The sequence below is a fragment of the Peromyscus maniculatus genome, chromosome 1 (genome assembly GCF_049852395.1).
Source record: "Peromyscus maniculatus bairdii isolate BWxNUB_F1_BW_parent chromosome 1, HU_Pman_BW_mat_3.1, whole genome shotgun sequence".
Taxonomy (NCBI): Eukaryota; Metazoa; Chordata; class Mammalia; order Rodentia; family Cricetidae; genus Peromyscus; species Peromyscus maniculatus.
In genome coordinates this window covers 70,460,480-70,477,842 of record NC_134852.1, presented here as the reverse complement: position 1 = coordinate 70,477,842, position 17,363 = coordinate 70,460,480, and the positions used below count along the sequence as shown (strand labels likewise).

The 17,363-nt window shown below is 37.9% G+C and overlaps 1 non-coding gene across 1 annotated transcript; it reads left to right on the top strand.

The window, feature by feature from the left end:
• The first annotated feature begins 10,548 nt into the window (after window positions 1–10,548).
• On the top strand, window positions 10,549–10,656 carry LOC143271233 (U6 spliceosomal RNA). The gene has a single exon (XR_013048455.1). It is a non-coding gene; the product is annotated as a U6 spliceosomal RNA (small nuclear RNA).
• Window positions 10,657–17,363: the final 6,707 nt, after the last annotated feature.

Genomic DNA, 17,363 nt, shown 5'->3' with positions numbered 1-17,363 from the left:
TCCCCCATCCACCACCACATGTAATAATTTCTTATCCATGATTCTTCTTTCTTTCTTCACTATTCTGATCCCTATGTTCTTTCTTCCTTCCCTTGGAAGTTATCCATGGTCTGTTATTTAAGATCTGTCTTTAAGATCTGTCTTTATATAGTACAGACTTTCAAGGACTCATCTTTATTAATCGTTTTCCTGATTTCATTGGAGGTAGCTTTACCATGCTTTCTTCAGAAAACTTGGTTCTCAAATATAATGAAATTAAAGTATCTTTATTATTTCCTTGGTTATAGCTGACATTTATAGGGCAAAACCTTTATGCACCATTGATCTTTCAAAAAGCTCATGATATTTCAAGTTAGCTCTCTCTGCTTCCTCTCTGCGGTTAGAAACATAACTTCCTGGTCTAGCCACCTGCCATTCCCACTCATACAATGGAAAAAGCAGAAATTATATTTTGATTCTATTATTTCAATTTTATTTATTATTTATTTACTTTTGTTTTTGTTGAGACAGGGTCTCAATATGTAATCCTAGATGGGCTGGAGTGTACTATGTAGATATGGCTGGAGTTAAACTCCAAATGAACTATCTGCTTCCACCTCTAAAGTGTTGGAATTAAATGCATGTGCCACCATGCCTGGAATTTGATAAGAAAATTTTAATTGTGAAAATAATTCATGATAAAAGTGAAAAGTACATTTAAAATTCACACATGTAGTTCTATCATTAAAGAGATAGAAGCCAAAGATTACTACAAGTTGGAAGATACCCTAGGGTACAGAATAAGACACTTTATGTCTGTTTGAAGTAGTCAACATTACTGATGATAAATATAAATTTCCTTTCAAAGCCACATTTTTATTTTTACAAATCTTTCTCTTCCATGATTTCATAGTGCACAGTCCAGATTTTCCAATTTCAAAATTTGGAAAATTTTGCATTTCCTTATACAATACTTTTTCCCATGTAGTCTTTGATCATGTATTATTAGGTCAATATCATGTTATATTTATTTTTTAAAAAATTGAATGTATGCATATTTAACATTCAGGAGTTTATCTAAATTTTTTTTGTTTGTTTGCATTTTCAGTAGGGATCTAAATTACAGCCTTTCCTAAGCAGAACTAAAGTGGGATATAAATTAAAATTATGTAGTCTATATTTCCCACAAAAACATCTTGAATTTGATCCTGATCAATTTATACAGATGTTTATGAAGACCCTCCTTTTCCATAATAGCAAAAGGAAAGCTTAAAGCTCATGGATGCCTGCCTTACGTCATTAGTTTCAGAAAAGATTATTGAGACCCTGCAGCCTGGCAAACATGCACGCATGCATGATTGCAGGGAGCTGCTGGCTCACTAGCACAGGCTGGGGTTGGGAATGTGATGAGTTAAGTCAGTGCAGCAGCTGGTCCTGCTCAGAGGAGAAGGAGCCAAAGGTGCCTGTCACATCCACCTGAGGAATGATCAGCAAGACAATGCAGCCACCAAGGTCATCTCTCTTGGTCCCTGTTGTGTGTTTCATAGACAGACATCATTTTTGCCCATTAATTATTGCAAATCTGTATGGATTAGCACATTGTTATATGGTTCTACAGTCTTTGGCTCTGAGGAATCAGATCAGAAATCTATCAGATCAAGCCCTTCCTTCCTTTGTTCTACCATATAGTGTCCGGGGCACACAGTGCCGCTCCCATTAATTGCTCCCTCAATCTGTCCTGTCACTTTATCTCTGTACTCTTCCAGGGTGAACATTAACACTTCAAATCCCAGGCAGAATTGTGGATTATTGGTGTGTGGGAGTATGGGTTATTGACAACACAAAAATGAGTATTTGTCCTGGTATATGGATGTTGCACAATGTCAGCATTCTGAAGAGGAATTAAATTTGGTGTCTGCCATGCAATGAAGGACATAAGGGATGAAAGTACATGAGTGTTACCATACACAATAGCAGCAGAGTGGCAACATCACTGACCATAGTGGTTTGAACCTGCAAGTTTTTGAATGGTTAGAAGGATCAAGTAAGTATGATTTCTGATGCTAGGATAGTTATAATAGAGGAAAGAAATTTCCAAAAAAGTGACTATAGAATGGTAGACAGAGTATATTGAAGGGTGTGTGTCTGTCTGTCTTTCTGTCTGTCTCTGTCTGTCTGTCTCTCTGTCTGTCTGTGTGTTACATTGAAGATCACAGTGAGGAGTGGGCATGTTAGCAGAACAGCCAGTGTGTAGAAAGGCAGTGTGTCTTTTGCATAACGAGCTACAATCTACAGTGGTACCAAATAATACTTTTCTATGATCTTATCAGGTGAGCTACTTTAAACATTGTGAACAAGCTTCCGTGTTAAGTATTTCTCGTTTGTTAGTATATTCAGTTTTGAAATGTTGTCCTTATATGATAATAGACTGATGGTTTGTGAAATATGTAGTTTTGATATTTCTTCTATTTTATGTTTATAAGATATGCAAATGGTATGGTGAATTTGTCTTTAGGTACCCTCTGACAGAGAAATCCACCTGAGTGTGTCACTTTTCTGTTTGTTTGTTGGGGGATTGGGATTTTTTTTTTGTTTTTTTTTTTTTTTTGTTTTTTGAGACAGGGTTTCTCTGTGTAGCTTTGCGCCTTTCCTGGAACTCACTTGGTAGCCCAGGCTGGCCTCGAACACACAGAGATCCGCCTGCCTCTGCCTCCCGAGTGCTGGGAATAAAGGCGTGTGCCACCATCGCCCGGTGGGATATTTTTTGTAATTATATTTTGTTTTTCATTTCAAAATAGTGTTGGTGTTTATTTTTTTCCTTTTATTGATAATTGATTCTTTTCTAATATAGTATATCAGGATAACATTTTTCCTTCCGTTTACTCCTCCCAGTTCTTTCCCACCTCCCCATATTTGGGTCCATGTTATTCTGTAATTGGAGTCTGTGTTGACATCCATGGCCCCACTTTCCACAGGGGGTCATAGGAACCATAGATGTTGAAACCTGAGGGCAATGCTGAGACAGCCCTACTGTTCACTGGCCTGACATGGTGTGCCCATCACCTGACTAGGCTCTGCCGCAGAAGAGCTGGCCCCATCCCTCATAGGAAAGCCTGACCTGACTCAGGATATCTGTTCTCACTCCATACCATGGGCATTTGAGACCCTGCTCCAACACTCACCTGAGGGGGGCAGTCCCAGTGGCAGCTTAAATATTACCCAGGCCTTGAGTTGTCCCACCGTAACATCTACCCCAACCACATCCCAGGCCTTGGGTTGGCCTACCCTAATATTTACCTCATCCACCTCCCAGGCTTTGGGTGGCCTACCCTAACTTCTACCTTGATTATGACCTGATAGAGCATGTGAAGGGACTGGTCTGCAGAATGATAGCTGCAGAGTCTCCATGGCACTGTGCAACAGCATATCCAAGAGGAGTTTTGGTGAGGAGGGTCCAGTAATAATTGTGTGCCAGAGGCAAGAAGCCTTGAAGCCAACCAATGACTCATTGCAATGAAAAAGGGGATATTGTGTGATACACCACAGCTCCCAAAGTTGCTCAGATGAATGAAGAGGTGGTGGAGAGACAAGCAGTATGGAGTAGGAGGTGGGTTTCTTTCTTCTTTTTTTTGTTTGTTTGGTTTTTAGTTTGTTTTTTAATGAATTATGGGGGATCTTTTGGGGAACATGCTTCAAGGATGAGGCACAGGTATGTAGGGACTGGGAAGTAAGTGGGATTGGGCTGCATGTTTTGAAATTCCCAAAGAATAAAGAATTTTGTTATATTCTTAAGAAAGAAAAAATCATTATCTTTTCTCTTCATATAGCCTTAATAGAATTTTCTAGCCCTCTGAAGACTAGCCACCAAGGACAGTTTCCTGCTTAATTCAAGGTTGCTTTCTCCATATCCAGCAAATAAAATGTGTTATGTATTCAACAACTTGGAGTTACCATGAAGTTTTGAGGGGAAACCATGAACATTTGCAATAATCAGTATAGTTGTAGATGATCTCTGAACTTCTCGACCAATAACTCCTGGGAAAGTATCACTGTCTCTCACTAAGATTTTCATTTAATAGCTCATGTCTTCTGAAAGTAACATTTTCACTAATGGTAGGTATTTCTGTTTAAACCCCATTAATATATATATATATATATATATATATATATATATATATATATATATATGGGCTATATATTACAGTTTCATAAGGATTCTTCATACATTCTTAGTTTTACTGAACAGCCAACTAGCTTTCAGTGAACCACATAGCCCCAATTCCTGCTTAAATATTTAGCTTCCAGTATTCCTTTCATATTCTTTTATATCATGTATGCTCTAATATTCTCACTATTGTTTGGACTAGTATATAACCAAGTATATAATTTCTCATGTGTCATCTTCATGGACACTGCATTTCAATTAAACATTGCTGTGCTTCCTCATTTTCCATACCTGATCACACTGCTATAACCATAACCCTTCTGCCTCAGAAATTCCCTCTCTAATTAATTTTCCAAGTATTATACTACTACTCCTCAGGAAACACATCCCTCTATGACAATGACCAGTTTATAGTTTCCTATTATTCATTTGGGTTCCATATGAACATACATAACAAAAGACATTAAGAAGAACTCTGTTGTGAGATAAAACTTGGAGCATTAGTCTTTTGAGGTTTGGGTTCCAACATTGTCTTTGTTTTTGTTTTTCACTTCCATCCATTCACCTGCAAATTTCATGATTTATTTTTATTTTTTTTTGCTACTGAATATTATTTCATTGTGTATGTACACCACATATCTTTAAAATTAATGTATGAAAAGCAACATACTAGGTAGTGTGTGTGTGTGTGTGTGTGTGTGTGTGTGTGTGGTGACATGCACCCACAACACCCAGGTAAAGACAGTGGACAAACCTTCTCAAATCTATTTTACCCTTTAACTGTTTGGGTTCAAAGGTTTTCACACTTATACTACACAGGCATCTTTCTGGAGAGAGAGGACAGAAAAGGAGATCTTATTTTTATATACAACTTATGCATATGTGTTGGAACCATATTGTGATCATACCTGTGTTTGATGAATTGTTATCTAGGCAGCATAGTGAGCAGTTATATTTTCTGTAACATTTGTATTATCTTTGTGTTGTTGAACCTCAGTTACTCCCCAGTCACAATGGCTGGTATATGACACTGAAATCTCAAATCTTCAAATACAATCAGGAAGAAGAGAGAACAGATGATAAAAAGTAAACATTGAGAAGAAATAAGGCTGCATAAGACTTTTCATCTTAAAACCCACCACCTGTGATGTACTTCCTCTAGTAATGCTACACCACCTAAACCTCACCAAACAGATCCACCACCTAGGAACCAAGTATTCAAACACCAGAATTTGAGGGGAGTATTTCCTTTTTTTTTAAAAGATTTATTTCTTTATTATGTATACAGAAGAGGGTGCCAGATCTCATTAGAGATGGTTGTGAGCCACCATGTGGGTGCTGGGAATTGAAATCAGGACCTCTGGAAGAGCAGTCGGTGCTCTTAACCTCTGAGCCATCTATCCAGCCCAAATATTAATTCTTTTTTGTTTGTTTGGGTTTTTTGTTGTTGTTGTTGCTTTTGAGACAGGGTTTGTGTAGCTTTGTGCCTTTCCTGGAACTCACTATGTACTGCTGCAACTGGGTGTGGTGATGCATGCCTTTTATCCCAGCACTGGGGAGGCAGAGGCAGGCAGATCTCTATGAGTTCCAGGCTGGCCTGGTCTACAGAGTGAGAAATCCTGTCTTGGGGGGGAAAAGGAGGTGGGGATTGCGTGGGACTGTGAGAGAGGATGAGGGAAATTTTTCTTATACACACTTTCTCAACTCCTCCCTAACCTGCAACACCTGCCAATCCAGTTCAACCCCTCTAATAGGCTCCACGCAAAACAAATTTTTGCTCAATTTCAACAAATAATGTTCTCATTATGTAGTCATGACTGATCTGGGCTCAGTATATAGACCTGACTGGTCTTTACTTCATAGATACTCCTCTGTCTACCCTATTTTGGGATTAAAACCATATGCCCCACACTGAACCTCAAACTTTACCTTTATCATCTGCATCATTTAGCATTTATGTCTTCAATAAAATGCTGCTTAAGCTTAAAACTTTCCCAGAAGCTTAGTAGTACAGAATTTGGCTTTTTCATAACATTTTCCCAGGCATTCAATGTTCAGTACAAATCTCACTTTTATCTGTGCATGAACCCAGAGAGACACTTTGCTTGGCCCTTTCCCTGGAGCCATATTAGTTGATTCGTCACTTTATGAACTGAATCCTCATGTTAGTCTAAACCCTTTGAACATACTCATATGTATCTACAGTCCACTCAGTAATAATTGTTCTTCCTCCATTGTCTTATGTTCCCTCGATATTCATAGGGACATCTAATACCAACTTCCATATGCTCAGTTACTGCAGGAATACTTGTTTTTCTGTTGCATTCCACTAACGGATACTTATGGGTGTGGTGATATTGTGTTCCCCAATATATTGTGTATCCTAATCAACTTATCTGGGGTCAGAGAACAGAACAGCCACTAGATACAGGGGCCAGAAAAATGGTGGCATTCACACCATTAATATTAGCATTCCAGATGCAGAGATCCATCTGGATCTTTGTGAGTTCAAAGCCACACTGGAAACAGTCAGCCACGGTGACTGGTGCCTTTAATCCCAGAAAGTGATGGCAGAAAACAGAAAGGTATATAAGGTGTGAGGACCAGGAACTAGGCTGGTTAAGCTTTTAGGCTTTGAGCAACAGTTCAGCTGAGATCTGTTTGGATAAGGACTCAGAGGCTTCCAGTATGAGGAAACAGGATCGGCTGAGGAATTGGTGAGGTGAGGAAGCTGTGGGTTGTTTTGCTTCTCTGATCCTTCAGCATTCACCTCAATACCTTTGTTTTTCTTAATAAGAACTTTTAAGATTTGTGCAACACATGGGGACTTTGTATTACAACAACTAAATGTATCTAATATTTCCTGTGATTGAGCAATTTATTTAAAATAAGTTGTATATCTTTTGTGTCAAAAAGGGATACTTAGTATATTACTTGGTTTCCTAATTTCCACAGAATTAAGAATGACTTTATCCAGTCCCATGACACCTAGCATCAGGAGGCCAGGTTTAAGAAACTCTTTCATTCAATATTTATAAGTTCCCGACATTTGGTGGTATGATCATTCAAACCTTTAATCATATCACTTGAGTAACAGAGTCAGGTGGCTCTCTGTGACTAAAATGCCACCCTGGTTTGCCTTGCAAGTTACAGACCAGCCAGATCTACACAATGACTTCCTGTCTAAAAACAGCAACAAAAACAGTATCAACACACACAAAAATATCTTCATCAATTTAAGCAATTCTGATGCAGAAAGTTCCCTAACTAACATAGTTTCCTCTACTGGGCATTTTAGGGCCCCTGGATATGTAAAGAATCATATATTTTCCCTTTCTGTTTATTAACTGTTGAACCTGAGTAAAATATTTTATCATTTCTAACTCACTTTATCCCTTTTCACTGTATGATTCTTTGTATGGGTTGCAAGTCTTTGGCCCAAAGAAAGTGATCTTTAGTAAAATTAGAATGTTATTCTCTTTTCCCTGTACACTTAAGCCTATTAAAAATGACCCATTATGGTCAGATACACACCTTTATTCCCAGGATTCAAAGAGACAAGCAGGAAGATCTCTGCATTTGAGGCCAGCATAAACTACATAGCTACACAGTGTCTACACTCAGAAAGGACTACATAGTAAGAACCTGTTAAAAAGGAAAACAAAACCAGGCAAGTCAACATCCCATCCCACCCTTCATTTTTACATGCTTTTGCCAAATCACAGGATGAATGCATATTCGTTTCTTTTCCCCACAGTAACTCATCTCTTGCAGAGCAAATGCTTTCTTTTCTTTCTTTCTTTCTTTCTCTCTCTCTCTCTCTCTCTCTCTCTCTCTCTCTCTCTCTTTCTTTTCCTTCCTTCCTTCCTTCCTTCCTTCCTTCCTCCCTCCCTCCCTCCCTCCCTCCCTCCCTCCCTCTCTCTCTTTCTCTCTCTCTCTCTCTTTCTTTCTTTCTTTCTTTCTTTCCTTCTTTTTTTTCAGGCCATGTGTCTCTGTGTAGCTTTGTGACTTTCCTGGAACTCACTCTGTAGCCCGGGCAGGCCGAAAACTCATAGATATCTGCTTGCCTCTGCCTCCTGAGTGCTGAGATTAAAGATGTACAACACAAGCCAGGCGGTGGTGGTGCACGCCTTTAATCCCAGCACTCGGGAGGCAGAGGCAAGCGGATCTTTGTGAGTTCGAGGCCAGCCTGGGCTACCAAGTGAGTTCCAGGAAAGGCACAAGCTACCCAGAGAACCCCAATCTCGAAAAACCAAAAAAAAAAAAAGATGTACAGCTCAGCATAGCTAGATATCTTAATGTCCTAGAAAAAAGGCCACTCAACAGCTTACAAAACTTGAATATAATCATAAACAATATTCACTTTTATGGATGGTGTTATGAAATTTAGTTCATCAATAATTTTAGGGATATCTCCATCCTTACCAGGTGGATCCTATTCATTATGGAGGCATACCTTCCAATACAATATATGGGCAGATATCCACACTGGGATTGTCCCTAGGAACATTCCATTCTCAGATGTCTTAAACATAATGGCATGTCATGACACCCATGAGAAGGAACATACACTCGCCAATATAGCAAAAAGGCAAATCATCTCATGGCACTTGGGGGTAGGCATCTATCAGAAATTGTCCCATGGACATGCCATCCTCAATTATATCAGCACTGCTTGCATGTTTGGTTTCCCATATAGAGGATATGGAATCACTTATCTTTGATAACAGTCACTGTTCATGCTCCAATTTTGTTGCATGAATTGCTGTGTGCAATAATTTATGCCTGAATTTCCTCACTACATTCTCAATGAGTGTTATTTTATACATTTTAGATTTATTCATATTGTTGCAAATATCAGGGAATTTTTTCTTTTCTACTGTGAAAAGAGGGAGGAGAAACATGAAATTAGGTGGGTAGGAAGATGGAGAGGATCTAGAAGTTTTTGAGGAGGATAAAAATAATATCACAATATTTTGTATGACTTGAAAAATGTGCTGAACAAGGGTGATACCAGTGAATGTGCCAAATTGGATAGGCAACTATGGATACCTGGGCATAGGAGCAGTGATCTCCCCAGGAAAAACACATCAATTCATTGTGCAATGCCAAATGGTCAGCCATGAAATAATTCATACACGTAACATTATACAGACTGAGGAGGTTTTATATATATGAATATGTATGTTTATAAATATATGTATATATAAACATACATGCAGTAACTTATGTAGGGAATAAAGAGCTCATTAATTTGATGGAGAGAGTGGAGGGTTATGAAGGAGAATTTGGAGAAAAGGAATGAAAAAATGATTTTACTGCATGAACTAAAAATACTTAAAATATGTGTTTTTACAAAAAAATACTTATTCATCAAAAGAGTAATGAGTATTTAAGGCCTTGGGTCAGCTAGTAAAAGTTTTTGCTGCATATTTAGTCAACTTGAATTTAATACCAGGGATCCATGTGATGGAAGGAGAGAAATGCCTATTTTAATTAGCCCTTTGAACTCCACACATGAAACATAAAATGTGTGTGTTCATCTATCCCTCTCTCCCTCTGTCTCTCTCTCTGTCTCTGTCTCTGTGTGTGTGTGTGCTAATGTACACATAACAAATGTATAATTTTAAAATTAAATAATTTGATGTTTGTCAAATTGTGTTGCTGTGTGTGCATACAATATGCAATAAGTCTTTGACTGGTATATCAACATTGATTTTATTTAGTTGGGCGGTTTGATCTTTCAATCAGGGTTTCTTTGGGTTGGCCTGGCTGTCCTGAACCTCTCTCTTTCGACCAGGCTGGCCTCAAACTCATGTAGATCCACCTGACTCTGCCTCTCTGGTGCTGAGTATTAACAACATTTGTCACCACACTCAGCTGAAATTGATTTTAAGTCTGTTAAATATTTTGCTTTATTTCTTCTTCCTTCTTTTCTTTCTTTTTTATTTAAACAGAGACATATGACACAGGCTGGCCTGGAAATTATGTTGTACCAAGAATGGTCTTGTACTCCTGATCCGTGTGCTTCCACCACTTGAATGCTTGCATTAGAGGTGTGCATCACTCCTGTTTATGCAGTGTTAACATAAAACCCAGGGTTTTGTGCATGCTAAGCAAGAACTCTTCCAGCTATAATCTGGCATCCCACTGGGTATTTTAACCACATTTAAGTCTACAAACCATGCCTAGCAGTGGATGGAAAACACAAAGCAAACTCAATGTATTTCTGTAGATTTTTGTCTACTATTGCTTTGCCTGGGATTTTATTGGTATTGGTGGTCTTTTGCATGTGTATTATGGTGTTTTATTTTGTGTTTTCATGGGCTCTGTTGTTTTTGTGGTTCTCCTTTTTTTTAAATATTCATGTAATTTTATTCATTTGATTTTTTGTTTTTAGAATAGCTCCTCACTTCGGCAGCACATATACTAAAATTGGAATGATACAGAGAAGATTAGCATGGCCCCTGAGCAAGGAAGTCACGCAAATTTGTGAAGCATTCCATATTAAAAAAAAAGAATAGAAAAAAAATGGTATGAAGTTAGGTAGGAAGACATTTGGGGAAAATCTAGTAGGACTTTCAAAAGAGGAAATTCTGCTCTGAATATATTGGTGAAAGATTATTTTCAATAGTAAATTTATATACATATATACATATATATACAGATACACACACACACACACACACACACACATATATATATATATATATATATATATATATATATATATATATATATATATATATACACACATATGTATGTATATGTAGTATCTGACTTCCTTCTTGCCTGGAATATAAAAGGTGCTTCTATCTGTCTGCTCTTATGACTCACAAGATCAAAGGAAAATATCTTTAGATTTATATTTTTATATTTCAATCTTTTATCACCTTCTGAGAACATACCCATTACTCAACATCAACTACAAATACAACTGAGTTGTCCTAGAAACAGCACACAGTACTCTGACAATGTTTCTAATACACATCACTTTTTGTAGCATTGTTTCTTTAATTTATATTGAGGTATTGTTCATTCTCAAAAATATTTTGAAATGAGCCTGTATACTTTTTTAAATAATAAAAATAATCCTAATCTACAAATAGGGGTATTATTGCCTCTCATTAAACATCTTTCTCTTCTGAATGCCTGCAGAGAAGATCTCCTAATTTACTTAGATGAACTCTTCATGTATTACAAGAGTCAAATTTATTCACTACCTTCATAAAAGTATAGTTTTTCAAATTATAAAAAGTTGCAGTTTTTTAAATCAGCAGAGACTCATTTATTATATTCCCAAAGAAATCCATTTGTCAGTACCTGCATTTTAAACCAAAACTTCAGGCAACAAAACAATAAAATATTTAAGAAATTAAAAGATTCAAAACATAAATAATTTACTGAGTTCAACAAATTATATAACTTGTTGCCATTGACAGTAATATGTTAAGATAGAATTTATTTTTTTGTGAATCTTTATGGTATACTCAAAATTGTGCATACTTTAGAGTAATATTGACACTCTTTAGAATTATTCATTTTATTCTGTGTGTATGAGTGTGTTGTTGGCATGTATCGTGTGTACCATATATATGCCAGGTTAACACCGAGTTCCTTTTTATCACTTTTTTTTTTAATTTTTCTTTTTGTCTTTCACTTCATGCATCCCAATCCCACAAATCTCCTATCTCCTCTCATCAGCCTTCTGCCATGCAACCTCTCCCCTCCAAAATAAGACAAGAAATAATTTAAGATAAAAAAAGAAAAAAAGGGAAGAAAGGGAAACTCCCATCGTGGAAGCTGCAGTGTGACACAGAGAGTGACACAGTAAACCCCTTTATCCATCTGTGTTTACATGCAATACTTCATCACAAAGAATCATTAGTTTAGATCAAGGCCCCTAGTCTCTGCTACTCTGTCAACACTGGGCTGTCACTGGGCATCCTGTTGCTATGCTGTGTGATGGTGATCTTTAGCCTTGGGTTGGCAGGACTATCCCACCAGCCAATCACCAATGGGACGCATGTTAGGGTGGCCCAACAATTAACCCTGAATCTGGGATTGGGTAGTTCAGGGTTGGTCAGGCTGCCAGCTCTCTCTTGTCTTCACCACCAAGGTGAGTTCTCCAGCATTGCACTGGCTAGTTCACTCCTTGCAGTGATGAGCAAGGGGTGGGTTCAGTTCTCCCACTTTCACATCCTCAGGTTAGGTTCTCCCACACCTACACATACCTTCAGCAACAGCTCTACTATGTTGCCCAGTCAAGGTGTAGGCACCACTCTCTGGAGTGCTGCAGCTGATTGGGGGCAGAAACCCCTCTCCTCTTCTGATGACCTTAGTGCCAGCTATTCCACCTGAGGCAGAAGATGGTGGTTTTTTTGGGGGGGCGGGGAATGAGTGGTACATCTCCCCCATCCATACCACCACACGACAGATGAGTAATGTGGACAGTTCTCCCATCTGCCTCACACATTGATTGGGGCAGGGGGTAGTGCGAGGTATCTTCCCTACCCATGCTGCCAAATGACAGATGAGTAATGGGGACAGTTCTTCATTATTCACAAGGTAAGGGCTGGCTCACCCACACCTCTGACCAACCGGATTGTCTCTGGTGTCACACACAGGGGTTTTTTTGTTTGTTTGTTTGTTTGTTTGTTTGTTTTTGTTGTTGTTGTTGTTTTGGTTTTTTGAGATAGGGTTTTTTTTATGTAATTCTGGTGCCTGTACTGGATCTCACTCTGTAGATCAGGCTGGCCTCAAACTCACAGAGCCCCACTTGGCTCTGTCTCCCAAGTGCTGGGATTAAATGCATGCACCACCATCTCCTGGTTGTCACACAGAGTTTTTAAGACGCATCAGGTCCTCTGGAACTGATGCACTGAAAACCTTTACCGAAGTGCTAAAAACCAAAGCTGGGACCTCTATAAGAGAAACAAATACTCCGAACTATCAAGCCATCTCTCCATACAGAGCAACCTATATATTCTTGATTCCTGCTGAAAATACACAAAATTTGCGGAATATACATATTACAACAAAATGATGCAAAAACAGACAGTAGAGCTCATACCAAAACTAAAATAATAATACATGATTTTGAATGCCCTGAACATCTATTATTTCATAAATACGAATTCCTATATAAAATGAAAAGACTATAGTAAGTTTGGCTAAGAAGTGTTATGTGACACAGCATGATAATTTTGATTGGTTAGGGTGTTTGTTTCTTCAACCAGCCATTTTTACTCCTCTAGTCCACACAAATTTCTTTTTTAAAATAACCCAGTGCCTGTTTCCCCTGTGTCCTCTCCTCTCAGTTCCTCACCAGAGTGTTCCCACTCCACAATCCACTCCTCCTTTTCTGTCCAGGAAAGGGCATGATGTTTCTCATCAATATCAACTAAACATGGCATATCAAATTGCAGTAAGACTAAGATTCTCCCCTGTATTAAGGCTGGACTAGATGACCCAGTGTGAGGAATAGGGTTCCAAAAGAAAACAAACAAACAAAAAAAAAAAAAAACACCAGACAGGCTCCCACTGTTAGGAATCCCACAAGAGGACCACACTGCTCAACTCTAATGTATGTGCAGAGTACATAGCTTAGTCCCATGCAAGCTCCTTGGTTGTGGGATCAGTCTCTGTGAGCTACTATAAGCTTAGGTTAGTTGATACTGTGGGTTTTAATTGTGTTGTTCTTGACCCCTCTGCCTCCTACAATCCTTTCTCCCCTCTCTTCTGCAGGATTCCACAAGCTCTGCCTAGTATTTGACTATGAGTCTGTATCAGTTTCTATCAGTTAATGGATGAAGCCTCTCTGATGACTAATAGACTAGGCACCAATCTATGAGCATAGCAGAATATCGTTGGCATGATTACACTGACTTTTCTTTTCTTCCAGTCTTCTTTGATTCTATCCTAGGTCTCTGAGTCATCCTGTCTGTAGTTCCTGGTTCTCCTTGCAGTGTCAGGGGTGACCTTACTCTCCTAGTATGGGTTGTAGACCTGACCAGTCATTTGTTGGCCACTCCCTCAAACTCTAGGCCAGCCTTACCACAACACATCCCATAGACAGAACAGACTGTAGGTTAAAGGTTATGTGGATGGGTTGGAGTTCCACTCCCTCCACTGGCCTGGTCACAGGAGATGTCCCTTTCTTACTACCTATCTGTTATTGCTCAGAGTTTTAAATGGGTCATCCTTGTAGATTTATCGGAGATTCCCTTTCCAGGTTTTTTTTCTTTAATTATTGTGGGTGAATACTAGGATTTTAAAGGACTTTAAAAGTAGAGAATAATACCAAAGTCCTGAAAACCATTTGAATGCAGAGGCATGCAGCCCAGAGGCAGAGAACTTGCTAAATATATATGATGGCCTATGTTAAATCCCTTGGAGCAGGAAATAAAATAAAGACTCCTGAAATTTTTAGGAATAACCTACTAATACCATTCCTATTGTTATGTACACACACACACACACACACACACACACACACAAATCCACATGCAAACACACAAAATTTATTTAATTCTGGTTGTCTTGAGTATACAGGCTAATTTTTCTGAAAAATAATTCATGAAAAATGCTTTCCAACATTTCTCATATGTGTATTTAATATGTAACCACGTACCCATTAGTGTCTTTTCATTCAAATTTAAACTTTAAAATGTACATGTTTTTGGAAGTATATTTCAGGAGCAGACCAATGGCCTCTCTTGAATGAAGACATGACTATACATTACACGACAAAGGAATTTTTTTCCTTTATAAAATTCATTTTATTTTCTGTATGAATTATGTAGAATGTGTAATTGTAAAGAATTAAATCATGCAGCCATGCAGCAGTATTCGTTAAAGGGGAAAGTATTAGAAAATATTGGAATAATTGTTTAGAATATTCATGGTCTCTGTTAAGTTGAAATATCAAAATTAGTAAACATTCTTTAAAACTTGTTACATTTTATATGTCAATTTTTTTTTTAATCCACCGGTGATTTTTAAAGAAATTTAAAATTCATTTTACATGCCAATCACACATCCCCCTCTTCCCTCCTCTGGTGCCTGGCCTCCAGGATCCCTCTCGCCCCCCGCCCCAATTACACCACCCATTACCTCCTCCAAAAGGGTAAGACCTCTCTTGGGGAGTCAGCAGAGCATGGTACATTCTGTTGAGGTAGGTCCAAGCCCCTCCCCCTGTAATTTAATTGTTTCTGGATGAACTATTTCTTGAAAGGGTACTTGACGGTAGCTGGCATGTTTAACAATTATTTTTAAATTTCTGATGACTAGATTTAGAAATCCAGCAAATCGCAAAAGATTCTTCCTAGGCAATATCGACGGGGAAACACCAACTTTAAAGCGGAGCACAACCTGTTCCCTTCAGTTCTCTCTACTGTCCTTAAAAGCCTATCACGGTTTCAAGCTCCCTAGCAAAGATCGGCGACAGGAAATACGTCACTCATCCTGGCTGCAGACCAGCCTCTGATGTAAGGAAACCTAACAAAACTACAAGGACCAAAGTTCTTTTCGGTTGGCAACTTCCTCTAACGCCAAACACCGGCTTGCATTAAATTTCTCTATTTGCAGGAGAGTAACTTTGATCGCATTTCTTCTTTGTGTTTTCAAGGAATTCATTGTCTTAATCATGAATTTGCAGTTATACGGATTTTATGACCTCCTTGTTCTGTTAAGCGTGTTTTCTTTAGCTATAGATTGAAAATTCGTCCTAAAGTTATGATTTTTTAAGTAATGAAATGAAGCATTCAATGTTAATTCAGGGGTTAGAGAGCTCATCCTATGTGTCAGTCGGCCTTCTAGCTTTAATATAAAATTGTTGCATGGAATTTTCAGCAATTTTGTGAACTTCTTCTTTCCTTCCTTCCCTCCTTCCCTCCTTCATTCCTTCATATCTTTCTTATTCTTTCTATTCTTAATTTTACATTAATTAAGATGTGATTCCTTAAATACAATGTGGATGTCTAACACACAAATTGATTTTAATTCTACTGTTCTGTAATAATTCTACCAGTATATCTCTAAATAAAAAAGTGTGAGACAGTTTTACAGGAGATATTTTCTTCAGTTTCACATTATTCATATTCACGTTTAACCCTTTGAGTGTGCGTGTGTGTGTGTGTGTGTGTGTGTGTGTGTGTGTGTGGGTGTGTGTGTGTAGTCTCAGTTACTTTAAGCAATTGTTTTATTTTTAAACAAATAATACTTTTTAAACTCTTTAAAAATGTTCATTGTGGTAGGAAAAGAAACTTCAACATAGTCTTCTAATTATGGAGACAGAGGTTATATCAGAGTACATCTGAAGTTTTTGAAATACATTTATAGCCAAAAAGCAGATCAAGGACCAGTGGATGGAAAAGTATTAAGTACTGAGGAAGACTGTGGCTCAGGAAGGATCAGAGTGATAAAACATCATCTTGAAATGGGGAGGGATGAGAAACTTACTAGGCTGTAGAGGCTGGTAGATTCTTGAGAATGAAAAATGTCTCTTGTTAAGATAGAATTTTTTGTGAAAGTGTACAGATATTCTAAAATAAGTTACTACAATCCTGAATGAAATTTAACTAAGGGAAGAAAGAATGCCTTTTTTAGGAGGCTGAAGTGGTTTGTTGTTGTTTTTGCAGGTTTTGTTGTGGTTGTTTCCCCTTATACTTTCAGGTACTGGTCTCCAGAGCTGTATACATGCCTGCCAAGTGCTCTCCTGGTGTTTGACAATGTCATTCCAATAATTCAAGTAATTTTTATCAAAATAATCCCCTATCACCTATATGACCCTGTTCTAATAATCAGCAGTCATATTTTTCATAACTTCATTTGTCAAGTTTGATTAATATTTGTATGAAAAAAACATACTCAATTGTTTCATATCAGTCTTTACACAACTAGCACAACTTTGTGATGCTCTCATGCTGAGATAAATTTTGAAATCGAGTAATATGAATATCTTCCATTACTCAAGATGGTTTTATGCCTTGTAGATTCACATATTCCCATATAAATTTATTTGTTAATTTGTGAATCACTCCTAACTTTATTACCGAATATCATCAGGGATTTCCTTTCCTTGTTTCATAAAATGGAAGCTTTATGCAGTGCCTACATCTACCATCCTCTATGACAGGAGATGGCCTTTCACACTGAGGATAGACACTATGTCATGAATCTTCTGTGGCATGTGATTAGTGTAATGGGAATATATTTA